General features: G+C 37.6%; 2 long non-coding RNA genes across 4 annotated transcripts in view; both read right to left on the minus strand.

Moving 5' to 3' along the window:
* The window catches only part of LOC122141295, a 35,718-nt gene continuing 22,432 nt past the window's right edge, over positions 1 to 13,286 (minus strand). For all 3 annotated transcript variants that reach the window (XR_006157676.1, XR_006157677.1, XR_006157675.1), the window contains exons 5-7: positions 7,894 to 8,021; positions 7,742 to 7,823; positions 1 to 173 (exon numbers count right to left, since the gene is read on the minus strand). This is a non-coding gene — a long non-coding RNA (uncharacterized LOC122141295). The remainder of the gene's footprint in view (positions 174 to 7,741; positions 7,824 to 7,893; positions 8,022 to 13,286) is intronic.
* LOC122141296 lies at positions 3,748 to 5,115 on the minus strand. The gene is made up of 3 exons (XR_006157678.1): positions 4,836 to 5,115; positions 4,595 to 4,709; positions 3,748 to 4,095 (listed from the first exon to the last, which is right to left on the minus strand). It is a non-coding gene; the product is annotated as an uncharacterized LOC122141296 (long non-coding RNA).

The following is a 13,286-nucleotide window of genomic DNA, read 5'->3' on the forward strand; positions in this document are numbered from 1 at the left end:
TTAACCGAACCACCAGCTCCTGTTATCTCTCCACCAGCTCCTGTTATATCAACACCGCCTTTTATCCCAAGTAGCGGCACAGCTGCTCCTCCTCCACTCACTTCACCACCTCACTGTGCACAGACACCAGCAGAAGAGCAAACCCCTTCTACAAGAAAGGTCTACAGACCAACCTGGCGGGGGGGAAGATGTGGATCAGACAGTATCGCCTGCTCTGGTGAGCAATACCTTATCAGATATAAGGCTCAAATAGTGTTTATTTTGTCAACTATTTTTTAATTGTAGTCTTAGTCCTGTCAAATTTACTTTTTAGCTTTTATCATATTTAGTCAACCTTATCCTATTTTGGTTTAGTCATTTTTAGTTGACTAAACATCAGGGCATTTTAATCTAGTTTTAGTCAATGAAAACCTTTGAGCAAAAAAAAAAATAGTCACAATTATTTAGCTCAAAATTATAATTGTTATTATTTGAGAAATGTATTTTTACATTTCATCAGAATTATTGCACTTTCACCTAAAAGCACAAATCAAGAGAATGTTGAATTGTACCCATGGTTTATTTTACCTCATCTAGTGTGCTGATTTATTATAGGCTATTTATCATATAAATTAACACGCTACATTACCAAAACTGGTAAAACAAAAAGAAACTTACTGCAAAATTTAATACAGTGAAATCCCTAATATTAATACCAATAATTTTTAATGATATAAATGATAACAGCAATATATAAAATAACAGCAAAAAAATACTTTATATAAGCCCATTTATTCAGCAACCACAATCGCAAACAATACAGGTCCTTCTCAAAAAATTTGCATATTGTGAAAAAGTTAATTATTTTCCATAATGTAATGATAAAAATTAAACTTTCATATATTTTAGATTCATTGCACACCAACTGAAATATTTCAGGTCTTTTATTGTTTTAATACTGATGATTTTGGCATACAGCTCATGAAAACCCAAAATTCCAAAAAATCTCAAAAAAATTAGCATATTTCATCCGACCAATAAAAGTAAAAGTGTTTTTTAATACAAAAAAAGTCAACCTTCAAATAATTATGTTCAGTTTATGCACTCAATACTTGGTCGGGAATCCTTTTGCAGAAATGACTGCTTCAATGCGGCGTGGCATGGAGGCAATCAGCTTGTGGCACTGCTGAGGTGTTATGGAGGCCCAGGATGCTTCGATAGCGGCCTTAAGTTCATCCAGAGTGTTGGGTCTTGCGTCTCTCAACTTTCTCTTCACAATATCCCACAGATTCTCTATGGGGTTCAGGTCAGGAGAGTTGGCAGGCCAATTGAGCACAGTAATACCATGGTCAGTAAACCATTTACCAGTGGTTTTGGCACAGTGAGCAGGTGCCAGGTCGTGCTGAAAAACGAAATCTTCATCTCCATAAAGCTTTTCAGCAGATGGAAGCATGATGTGCTCCAAAATCTCCTGATAGCTAGCTGCATTGACCCTGCCCTTGATAAAACACAGTGGACCAACACCAGCAGCTGACATGGCACCCCAGACCATCACTGACTGTGGGTACTTGACACTGGACTTCAGGCATTTTGGCATTTCCTTCTCCCCAGTCTTCCTCCAGACTCTGGCTCCTTGATTTCCGAATGACATGCAAAATTTGCTTTCATCCGAAAAAAGTACTTTGGACCACTGAGCAACAGTCCAGTGCTGCTTCTCTGTAGCCCAGGTCAGGCGCTTCTGCCGCTGTTTCTGGTTCAAAAGCACACGCCTGTGCACGGTGGCTCTGGATGTTTCTACTCCAGACTCAGTCCACTGCTTCCGCAGGTCCCCCAAGGTCTGGAATCGGTCCTTCTCCACAATCTTCCTCAGGGTCCGGTCACCTCTTCTCGTTGTGCAGCGTTTTTTGCCACATTTTTTCCTTCCCACAGACTTCCCACTGAAGTGCCTTGATACAGGACTCTGGGAACAGCCTATTGGTTCAGAAATTTCTTTCTGTGTCTTACCCTCTCGCTTGAGGGTGTCAATGATGGCCTTCTGAACAGCAGTCAGGTCGGCAGTCTTACCCATGATTGCGGTTTTGAGTAATGAAAAGTTTTAAAAGCCTCAGGAATCTTTTGCAGGTGTTTAGAGTTAATTAGTTGATTCAGATGATTAGGTTAATAGCTCGTTTAGAGAACCTTCTCATGATATGCTATTTTTTTTGAGATAGGAATTTTGGGTTTTCATGAGCTGTATGCCAAAATCATCAGTATTAAAACAATAAAAGACCTGAAATATTTCAGTTGGTGTGCAATGAATCTAAAATATATGAAAGCTTAATTTTTATCATTACATTATGGAAAATAATGAACTTTTATCACAATATGCTAATTTTTTGAGAAGGACCTGTATAGTTGAAATCCATGTTTGGATTTATTACAGTTCATCGCTGAGAAGATAAATTGTGAAGGAACACAGACTGGCTGAATGATACTTTTAAGTAGAAAATCTCAATAGATTTCATTCTCATGTTATACAGCACGTTTAAACTTAAGCAAGAAACAATGAGGTTCATTCTCGTGTTACGCATCACATTTGAGCTGCAGCAAGAACCAATGAGGTTCATTTTCATGTTGCGCAGCATGCTTGAGCTTCCCTTAAGAACCAATGACGTTCATTCCCGTGTGTTACACAGCACATTTGAGCTTCCTCAAGAGGTTTGTTCTCACGCATTAAGCAGGTTCGGTTGAGCTTAAATTTTTTCACTGATCAATGTTTATATGTGAATAAAACCCTAAATTCAATTCTTTGAGGCCTCTTTTAAAAAAAAAAAATAATAACTTTCTCTTTCTATCTGTTAAGTAGAATGTATGCCTTAATGAGTTGTCCAATGCAGAATGAAATTTATATATTCTAAAATTTTTATTTTTATTTTTTTACAGTTGCAGAATTCCACATTATGAGTTTATTGGAATTAATTAAACACCAGCAGGAGCAAATAATTGTTAAAGTAAATTATTTGACTAGCAAGTTGAACCCAGCAGGCCAAGACATGGAAATGCCTGACAACCCAGTAGACATCAATGGAGGAAGTGGAGAATTTTGAGGAGTGGCTCAGAAATCACGCAAATAATCAAATAAAGTTTAGTGTGGTGAGTTTTTTTTTTTTTTTTTTTTTTTTAATCTCATTACACTGAAAATGTACATTACATTCTAGCATTTATTATTTTTTTTACAGTGCATCCTAATCTTAGGGAGTGAAAAATGCATGCTGTGTTGATTATTTTTAATGTGATAAACAAATCTTTATCAGCCATTTTAGAAATGTTTAATGGTCTTTCAGCCAATCAGAAAGTCATATTAAATCATTTTTATAGACATAACTCAGAATGTCTATTAAATAACTTGTGCTGTACACAGCAAATTTGAAAGTGTTAAAGTAGACACAGTGAGAAAATTAACACTTTTTCGGGGTTTATATAGGTCCACACTAAATATAGTTAAACTAACACTTTAAATAGTGTTACATATTTTTTTTTTTTACACTTGCATAGAGTAAAAACAACACTGTAAGTGTTCAACATTAACACCATTGTTTTCCCTCCCCCTCATTTACACCAAGTTAGTGTTGAAACTACACTAGGTGTGTCAATAATTTTAACACCAAGAGACGTGTTATTTCCACACTAATATACAAACCCTGATTAAGGAAATTAAGTGTAATCTGTATTCGACTAAAAATAACTGTGTGCATTGTAAAAAAAAAAAAAAAAAGTCAACACGCTGTATCAATTTGAAATTTTATTTTTAACACAGATGTAACAATTACACCAACACAAAAGAAGGTACAATATATTAACCATCATCTCACCCATATAAACACTGCAGATCAAAAGGACTGTAGAACTTCAAGCTGTTGACACTTGACACCACGGCTTCCACGTAGGACAGGTTGAAGAAATAGTAAACTTGAAAAAGTTCAAAGGTACTCATGGTGCTGGTTCCAACGCAAAGGGATGATGCGCTTGTCCACAACGACGCAAGTGGTCGATCCTGCCCTCAATCCTTCCTGATCGCAGCAGGAATGGCTGGTGGCCCTCCCTCCCACTGAGATGGCCTTCAATACTGGTGCAGGACTAAAAAAAAGCACAAAGAAATAAATTAAATTTTATAAAACCAGAAAAAAACCCCACTTATTACAATGTGAAACGCTAAATGCATAATAAAACATCTATATAACACACCTTAACCCAATACGTGCCAAAAAAAACCCAGTTGATATCACTTTGCAATACAGTGAAAGTAATACGTCATTAAATGAATTTCCTCACCACCCCCCAAAAATGTTTCTTTTTTTTATTTTATTAAATTTGCTGATACACCCTCAGCCAAACCAAGCTATGTGCCTGACTGACTTCATTAGAACACAGAGTTGTACATGCACATTCGAGAGCTGTAGGTCAATATAATAAAATTGAACACACAGAATCAGTTAGCGAGTCCAAAAGGAACATTTAGACAGATTATGCCAGTGTCTGGAAAAATGTGCAGAGGGTGAATCCCAAGCACCATATGATTGAAAACCACTGCATTTAAACATTCACAATGACTTTGCAACTGTATTGTTAGTTTTACCATATGGAAATGCACAAGTCTGTCAACAGCCTCTGTTGGACTGATCTTGGTCTTCTTCCTCCCTGGAGCAGGAGATGCAACTGCAGCTAGACAGATGACATGTCACTGTCCCAATCTGAATGAGTAGATGTTTAGGGGGTTGTGGGCGATTTAGGAAAACAAAAAAAAAACATTTAGTGCTCACAACAACAAGCAACCAGAGCAAATATGAAATTTTGACATCCTCACAAATAATGCCAACCATTTTCAGATCCTTGTCCACCTGCTGCATTGAGAAGACACCAATTTCTGCTGTTGAAGTAAGAGACTGGGCTTCATTGAAGATCTTTTGCTTGAATGCAGTCTCCCACCTCTCAAGAAGCTTGTTGGATGTTTCAGCATTGGACAGCAGAGCAAAGTCCTGATTTATCTAATGACAAAGCATATTACAAGATTTCTAAGGTTACTTTTTCATCCTTTCAATTCAAGTTTATTTGTATAGCGCTTTTTACGATACAAATCATTACAAAGCAACTTTACAGAAAATTAAGTTTCTACAATATTTAGTAGTAGCTTATCAGTGGTGACTGTCAGTTCATGTGCATATGGCAGAAATGTTCAGAAAAATCAATAAAAAGACGTAAACAAACAGACGATTAACACTATTAACAGCAATTATGCAATCAAACTTATAGCAAAATGTGGTAGTTCTGTATGTTGTCTCTGGGTTAGCATCATCTGAGGTCCTCTGAGGGGCTGGCATCATCTCTTCTCAGATGTTCTGGATCCAGACTGGAGCTTGTGTAAATCCTAGTTACCACGGGATGTTAATCCCGTGGCAAAGCAGAGAAACAAAAAAATCCTTTACCACCAAAATGGATAGTGTTGTTGTTTTAGGACTAAGACATCATGAATGTGCAAATGAGTCGAACTTAGTAATTATGCCACAAAAAAGGAGCACAAAACGTTTGTGTTACAAGTACATCAACAAAAGATTCTTACATAGCCCTTTGTTGAAAACGGGTCTCTCAGGATAGGACAGAGAGAAATAATGGCGGGTGGGAATCCTCCTTCAATGTAAAAAAAAGAAAATACAGTTAATGCTAAACTTAATATTGTTTTCTACACCAATCGAGACAGCTGTGTGTATTTCTTGCTTCTGTACACTTAAGTCTTACCCATGAATTTCTGTCATGTGACTGACAATATTAACAAGCTGACATCTGTTGCTTTACAACAGGGTTTCATTAGTTAACATGGACTAAGAATGCACAATACTTCTACAGCATTTAATAATCTTAATGTTCATCTCAACTTTTCCTTATACATTTTAAAAATCAAAAGTTGTATCTGTTAACATGAATGCACTATGAACTAAAATTAACAAAGTTATACTTTTTATTAACTAATACTAAAGTTAGTCATTGTTAGTTTGCACATTTATGTTAACAAATGAAACCTTATTGTAAAGTATTAACATACACAATCCCTATACCTCAAGCATAGTTCCTATATGACTAAATACAATTCTAGGCAGTAGCACAAGATTTGTAGCTTACCTTCGGTGAGAAAGTCTTGGAATGTAATATCGCTGTGCAGTTTTACTAATTTCTTCACTCCTTGATGAACATGACGAAAACTGTTGGTCAAGAAAAATGCAAATTATGACGTTGTTAATGTTAAAGAAAATTCACAGAGCCGCTTGTCAGAAGCTCCATTTGTCACCCAACAAATCTTAACGTTACATTAAAGTGAAATTACAGCAAATTAATTGTAAGTTAATGCATCTACTATTGCAGATGAAGCGCGTGCACGTTAAACATGTGTTTCATTGCATGAGCGAATTCTAATTAGTTAATCATATGCTGGCAGTTCAGCAAAACGCTTCTTGCTTTATTATCTGATGATTTATCTCTGCTGCCTTTTACTTTGCAGATGAGAGTAACCGCAATATATTTAAATTCCTTGGACCATCCAAAGCTGTGCGTTCAAGTTCCACGTATAAAAAAAGCGGTTACTGATTGCTGCTCACTTAAACAGCCAGTGATTATTTGTGGAACAATGCACAGTTATACTAAAATATTGGAGACAAAAATGCATTACAATGTCTTTTGGCAACACAAACGTGAGCCCCAGGAAGGGGGATATGGAGGCTGTGTTAATTTAACTCATTAAACAGTTACACAAATCACAGAAATTATGTTATCTTCCCCAGATTCTAAAATAAGAACACTTACATTTAAAACTGCTAACTAAAAAACACTGCCATTCTTACCTCAATTTGCTAGCTAACAAATGGTGCAGCTAAATGGCCTCGAGAACCTGTCGGTGGTCTGTCCCGTTATCTGAAAAGAAATAATGTTAGCACTCTGGCAATGTTGAGAAACGTACTAATATTATTCTAAATCGTTAGAAACATAAACTAAACATGATGATTGTTGGTCTTTTTGTGTTTTTATAATATTTTATATGTTTTTGAACTGTGTTCTCTTCTTGTTGGTCGTCCGTTATTAATAAAGGAAATAATGTGCAAGGACCGGAAATTGGATCAACTCGTCACCAGTGTCAGTTATGTTAACTCGCTGTAATTACACTGACTCTGACCACTGATTTACACTGCAAGTGTTAATGCCATTCAAATCAACACCAGAATCAACACTTTTTAACACTGATAAATTAACACCATAAAAACAACACTAAACAACACTGGATATTTTGCTGTGTACATTGAGCAGTTTTAGGTTTGCTCTTAAATGAACCTGGATAGCTATCACCTCTCTCTTAGCATTACACAGTAGTGTAGTGCAAATGTTCCCCTTTTTATGGGTCTGATTTAAAGGTGTAGTTACGAAGGGAGCAAACCCTAATTTTGGCACAAAGCCTAAAGCCTCGTGCACACCAGGACGGTTATCGCGCAAGCTTATCGCAAGCATTTTTGATGACGTTTTTCAGCGCGTCTTTGTGTTCATACCCAAGCAATTTTCACTGGCGATGTGCAAATTCACTCCCTGACAGTAGAGGGGCTTTTTGAAAAATAGAAATACCCTGGTACACAAGGTGGCAATGCGCATCTTTACACTTTACAGCCTGCACTATATACCTGCACTCCTTCTGTTCACTCACTGTCTGGTCTCAACCTTACAATGTTGTTTCGCCTGACCCACTTACCTGTTGTTCCTGTGATACGTCCTAGTTCTCCCCAGTTGATGTTCTCCACTGTCTCCACGCTCCTCAGCTCCCTCCGGATCCTCTGGGAAACACAAAGACACTATCAGACTCAGATAAGCCACGCAAGACTTTTCCCCTCCCCACCCACTTACCTGGACTGTCCTCTCGCCTGTGTTGTCTCAATCGTTGTTTAATAAACCTGCTGTTATTTGTACCACTTAGCTCAGAGTCCCTTGTCTGTCTGCTGACAAGCAGCTCCAGCGATGAAGAAATTATTATTCTGTTGAATGAGGAAAGACGACAGAAAAGACGCAGATATTGGATACATCCCATAGTTAAGAGAAGAGGAGAACATGGGGAAATCTATCGACTGATTCCTCTTCTTGAGCGTCACCAAGTCGTGTTTTACTGTAACTTCAGCAGAAACTTACGCCTGCCGTTTTGCGCGTTGGTGTGCACACTCACATTAGCGCCCTTTGTTTTGTCACGAGGCATTAAACATTGGCGATAAATGCACACAATAATCACCCTGGTGTGCACAAGCCTTAAGGTTACACTACCAGATGGTCCCATTAAGCAATTTGGGCAAACTGTACCAGATGTATTTTTGAGTGCAGTTTTCCCAAAACTGTCAATATATATACTGTTATATACACTAAACATCAAATATATGGCACAGGGGACATTTATTTCCCTCTGTTAAAGTGTTAGTTCACCCAAAAATAAAAATGTCATTCATCTATCCCCCTTATGTCGTTCTACACCCGTAAGACCTTGGTTGATCTTCGAACACAAATTAAGATATTTTGATTAAATCCTATGGCTCAGTGAGGCCTGCATTAAAAGAAATGACATTTCCTCTCTCAAGATCTATAAAGGTACTAAAAACATATTTAAAACAGTTCATGTGAGTTCAGTGGTTCAATCTTAATATTATAAAGCGACAAGAACACTTTTTGTGCGCCAAAAAACCAAAATAATGACTTTCCTACAATATAGTGATGGGCCGATTTCAAAACACAGCTTCGGAGCTTTACGAATCGAATCAGTGACTCGGAGCACCAATGTCACGTGATTTCAGCAGTTTAGCCGTTTGATAGGAGATCCGAGTTACTGATTCAATTTGTAAAGATCCGAAGCAGTGTTTTGAAATTAGCCCATCACTATATTGTTGAAAAGTCGTTTTGTTTTTTGGTGCACAATAATTCTCGTTGCTTTTATAATATTTAGGTAGAACCACTGAACTCACATTAAATGTTTTTAGTACCTTTATGGATCTTGAGAGAGGAAATGTCATTGCTTTGAATGCAGGCCTCACTATGCCATCGGATTTAATCAAAATATCTTAATTTGTGTTCCGAAGTTGAATGAAGGCCTTACGGGTGTAGAACAACATGAGGGTGAGTAATTAATGACAGAATTTTCATTTTTGGGTGAACTAACCCTTTAATATATAAGAAATTGACAGGATTTTTGTTACATTTTAGATTTCTTCCCTTGTAACTGTTGGGGGCCATGACACAAAACGTGTCACATGGAACATCCTTCCCTGCATGTTCCATGATGACGTTGGGAGGAGGATCAACTGGAAGGGTGTGAATGGGAAAAAAGCATTCAACCAGATGGAGTCCAAGAAGTTCCTCCTGTGTAAGTAAATGTAATAAATATTTCCAGTATCTGCATGACTCGTCATAGACATAAACAAAGAGAAGTAGCTCAGGCTATAATGTTCTTCCGCAAGATGCATGAAGTTCTGTTTATTAACCGCTAGAGTAGGGTTGGGCGATATGGCAAAAATGTAATCTCAATAATTTTTTCCCATATCGATCGATAACGATATATATTTTGATATATAAACTGTTAATGCTGCCAGCTATGACTGAAGCCACAAAAATTTGAGGGTTTATTAATTAAATTTTAAAGTATAGTTTATTAACAAAAACAGATTACACATTTGGCCTTAAAAAAATAAGACAACTTACCAACTTAGTGTGTGACTTTTAAATATAAACAAGCCCGAAATACACTGGGACTATTTTGAAATGTCTACACAATTGCAGGCTGATCCTTAAGATTCTTACAACCATCTAAAACATTTTATATAAAGGCCATAAAGTAGACATTGTCATAATTCATAAACTCCAGTTCATTAGCAATTGTTAATCATTAATTGAGAATCACTTTGAAGCAGCCTGAAGCGCTGTTGCGTGAGCATGTAGAACGCACAACAGCGCCGCCTTTTGACATTGCAACATGCAACGCTCTTTGTGAAATATCCACCGCATCTCTGCAGCGCACGTGGGAATGTCAGAAGGAGTAAACAGTTTTGACGCACACATAACGAGCAGGTACGAAACACGTAGGGCGAGGGGAGATTTTCCACTAGTTAATCAATCGCGGATGGTTTCATTATCTTGGGCGGATACAAAAGTCTGAGAGGATAAAAGTAATAAAAGCATAAATGTGTCTCCAAATATACTTGGGCGGCCGATAATATACCTGGGCGACCCACCCAAGTAAAGTCTATGGGTGCGTCTCAATCAGCTCCCAAGTTCAGTAGGCTAGTCAGGGCACAGATCAGGGAGTCGGCCACATTCATTTACATGCTATACTGATTCACGACTTAGGAAGCTAGGGAGCAGATTGAGACGCAGGGTATGTGTGGGAAGCACTGTGATGGAATAGGTTGATTGTGTTGCCAGTCTTGTTTTTCACCGTCCGATGACATATTCAGGGGTGTGATTCTTCCGGAAAAATCTGGAAATCCGGCTTTTCCCTTTTCCGACCTGAAAATGATGCTCTCGTAAATCATGCAAAAAAAATAATAAAATAAAATAAAGGGGGGGGGCTGGGGGGGCGGTTGCGATGGGTCTGGTATCGGTAAACATAATGACCGCTCACCGCTGTCAATGTTTTTGTGCTTCTGATTCATGTCGTCATGTCACTCCGCAAGTAGTCCCATCATTTGTCACGATTGAAGTTCAAAGTGTACGCGCACCGTTATGAATGCGCACACACCCAACCATCTACTCACGTGAACAGCTTCAGTTGACTGACGAAGACCGTGAACACGGATGATTCAGATGATCAAATCCAATATATTGTCTTTCATTTTTATATGCAGGTCTAGTAAAATTTAACCAATCTATTGATCATTTCGTCATGATTCCATAACATTAATGTTAAACGATTCTGGGCTAACTTAGCAAAGTAACGCCATGTTGGCTATTGCTTACTTCTAGCTAGAAAGCTAAGCAGCTTCTACAACACTCGAAATTGCCAACATTTTTGTCGGATATGCTCCTGAAATGTAATCTGTGCGACCTAAAAATATATTTGGGAGTAACGTTATATGTGCGGAGCATATGACCATATCTGTCCACTAATGACATGTCCGATTTGCGAACTAATGACTCCTTTGAACCGATTCACTTTGATGAATGCTTAAAACTGATCTGAGTCGAGTTTCCCGATAACGATGTGTCTTAGCTCTGAAGAGCGCTCTCTATGTGCAAGGTTACAAACGTTCACCGCAATTCCACGTGCTTTTCCCAAAAAATTTACTTGACATGAACACGTTCTACGTGCTACTTAAGAGTCACTGTCCATTCGCGAAATTCGTGCTGAAATATAACCTATGGAATCGTATTCTGACTTATCAAAAGCTGCGGCTGAAAGCATTGAAAAAGCTTGCTGCCAAGTAGTGTTGTCAAAAGACCCGGTACTTCGGTACCAAGTCGGTACTAAAAAAATTAAAACATTACGGTACCAGGTTTTTTTTAAGTACCGGTGGTACCGAGCGCCCGGTCAACCCGGTTCTTGATGCGCTATCCGAAAGGTGCGCAGATGCACTCTCTTCAGAAAAGCACTGAGACATGACTACATCAAAAGGAGGAATTAAGGAAAGGGGCGCTTATTTGATTACAGCCGTTACTGAGGAAACCTCTCTCGCACTCTACAAGCGCCTCCTGCTGGCAGAAAATGAATTTGCATATATATGCCGCCAAAAATAGAGTGGAAGGCTGTGGAAAACACCGCTTCTGTTATGAATATTATTAAATATTTTAATTTGAATGTTGGATTGAAATGAATGCTGTTATTAGAGTAGTTAATCGTATAATGAATTATAACTACTATAAATATAATGAGCATTAGAATGAAGTTTCTTTATTAACTATTTAATGCTCCTATAACTTTTATTAAGTTAAAAAAACAAGAGGACATGATGCTATTTACTATTTTTTACACACAAGAGGCTTTTAAATGAATTATGAATCTAAAATATGCGTTTTAGAGAATGAACAAATAGTTAACATTGTGTCATATCAGTCAGAAAAGCAGTTCTGTTTTTTTTTTTGTTTTTTTTATCTAACTTAATGTTATTCTTCACTGAATAACTCTAAAATGTTTTCAAAGCCCTTTAAAATTAAATATGTACACAGTTTGAATTAAATGAAAGTATAGTCAATTTTTTTATTTATGTTTTTGTGTTTTGCTTTGGTACTGAAATTGGTACAGAGAACCGTTGATTTTTACTGGTATCGGTACTGATTACTGAAATTTTGGTACCGTGACAACACTACTGCCAAGAAACAGTTTTGCACTGTTTGCAATTTTTTCATTAAATGTATATAAATTATGTCACTGACATAAAAATCACAAAAATCATATTTCCCATGTTACAAAAACAGCATTCTTCCATCTTAGAAACATTGCCAAGCTACGAAACATGTTACCTGTTTCTGATGCAGAAAAGCTAGTTCATGCGTTCATGACCTCTAGACTGGACTATTGTAATGCACTGCTAGCTGGTTGTCCTGCATCCTCAATAAACAAGCTACAGGTAGTCCAAAATGCAGCGGCTAGAGTCCTTACCAGGTCAAGAAAATATGATCATATTACCCCAATACTACAGTCTCTGCACTGGCTACCTATTAAGTTCCGTATCAGTTACAAAATATTATTACTTACTTATAAGGCCCTTAATGGCTTAGCTCCTGCGTACCTAACTAGTCTTCTACCACGCTACAATCCATCACGCTCCCTAAGGTCACAAAACGCTGGACTTTTGATAGTACCTAGGATAGCAAAGTCCACTAAAGGAGGTAGAGCTTTTTCGCATTTGGCTCCCAAACTCTGGAATAGCCTTCCTGATAATGTTCGGGGTTCAGACACACTTTCTCTGTTTAAATCTAGATTAAAAACACACCTCTTTGGCCAAGCATTCAAATAATGCATCTCATAATTTTGGACTGCAGTTATATCTGATCAAATGTGCATTATTATTCTTTAGCTTGGGTTAATCTAATTAATTTTACTTGGCTGGAACAGCAGCTACGCTAATTATGTCTCTATTTGTTTCTCTGCTTTGCCACGGGATTTACATCCCGTGGTAACTAGGATTTACACAAGCTCCAGTCTGGATCCAGAAAACACCTGAGAAGAGATGATGCCAACCCCTCAGAGGACCTCAGATGATGCTAACCTAGAGACAACATACAGAACTACCACATTTTGCTATAAGTTTAATTGCATAATTGCTGTT

Source organism: Cyprinus carpio, chromosome B21 (genome assembly GCF_018340385.1).
Source record: "Cyprinus carpio isolate SPL01 chromosome B21, ASM1834038v1, whole genome shotgun sequence".
In the NCBI taxonomy this organism is placed as follows: Eukaryota; Metazoa; Chordata; class Actinopteri; order Cypriniformes; family Cyprinidae; genus Cyprinus; species Cyprinus carpio.